Here is a 1,715-nt window from a genome sequence, read left to right on the forward strand (position 1 = left end):
ACTTCGACCCATTCATGTCCACAATGAACACTAGAAACAATGAAGCGTCCCACCCGACCTGACTTCCCTATGGAAACGAGATTCATTTCTAAAGGAAATGAGACTGCTTGTTACATCCCTAAGCAAAACACTCCAAATCTTCCTATTTTGTTAGAGCTCTTTATTCCATATCATTGATCACAAAGAGAAGAGAAGTGTAGGAAGGCAGGAGAAAGTACTCCGGGATGTCAGCATTTGGGCTAATATACACCCACTATTTTGGCTGGGGTTTTTATTTCTAAAAGGGATTCTAAGGAAGATGGGCTCAAAATCAGAGAAATAGTTTTGCTAATGTCGGTTGCCCAGCCCCAGTTTCACAAGACAGCATTTTCCTTATAAACTTTGCTTCCCACCCTCCCTAACCCCACTAGCCAAGACAAGATACATTCCCCCAACAGCAGTGCCTGGAGGGAACTCGGAAATGAGTCCATACTCTTATTTTTACAGAGGAGGGAACAAAGGTGGGGGATGGGGAGAGGGGACACGCCAACGACCACATAGCTGGTCAGGAGGGAGACTGGGCTAGAACCATTTTCTTTCTTTCTTTTTTTTTTTTTTTAAAGATTTTATTTATTTGACAGACAGAGACACAACAAGAGAGGGAACACAAGCAGGGGGAGTGGGAGAGGGAGAAGCAGGCTTCCCGCTGAGCAGGGAGCCCGAGGTGGGGCTCAAGGCGGGGCTCGATGTGGGGCTCGATCCCAGGACCCTGGGATCATGACCCAAGCTCAAGGCAGGCGCTTAACGACTGAGCCACCCAGGCGCCCCAAGGGCTAGAACCATTTTCCCCAGCCAACCGATTTCAGAGTGATTCACTGCAAAGGGGGAAAATGTGGGTCTTTCTAACACCAGCCCTGCACTTAGATAAAGGAGCCAAGCTATATTTTATAAAGGTTATCTGTGCGAGTGATCAAATAACAGTAACAAAGAAATTCCCCCAGAAGAAAGGCTTTGTCTGGGGAAGATCATGCCACCACTCTGCTGAAGCCAGAATCTTTGATGAGTGAGGCTCAGAAGGCTTGCACACAGCCCACCACTCGGGTCCAATCTCTGACGAGAGCCACGTCCCAAACCGAGAAGCACCAATGACGGCAGGTAACACACACACAAACCTCTATGCTGCGTCTGCTAAGGCAATCTCAAATCTCATCTAACAATCTGTGGAGACCTATTCATTTGGGGAAAGAAACTTGTTCTTAATCAAATAATAGGACTTACCACCAACTCCTGATTTATTCTTTAGATGCCACTGTTTACTGAGTAACAATCACTGGGAGGACAGTTACGGGGAAACTGTGTCACACTGCCACGGAGTGACCACAGCTTTCTAACTGGTGCCACAGAATGCACATGGCACCTCACTATGGGAGAAAAAACAGGCTCCTCATATGCACACGTCAAGTACTGGTTTGAAGGAAGGCTGGGAAATCACTCCCTAGCAGCCACGTCCGAACAGATACGTGAATGTCTTAAATTACTAACATTTGAACCATGTCAGCGGTTCCCGGAACGACCTCCTCCCTCTCTCCCCCCTGGCCGCCCCCACCCCCAACCCCAACACAGACAACCGCAGAACTAGCTGGCGGTCCTCATTCTCTGTCCCTCGTTTGTATCCCATGAGACATCCTCTGGACCAAACACTGTGGACGGAGTAAAAAAGAGGCAAACATCACGAG

Source organism: Phoca vitulina, unplaced genomic scaffold, assembly GCF_004348235.1.
Source record: "Phoca vitulina isolate PV1807 unplaced genomic scaffold, GSC_HSeal_1.0 scaffold4, whole genome shotgun sequence".
Lineage (NCBI taxonomy): Eukaryota > Metazoa > Chordata > Mammalia > Carnivora > Phocidae > Phoca > Phoca vitulina.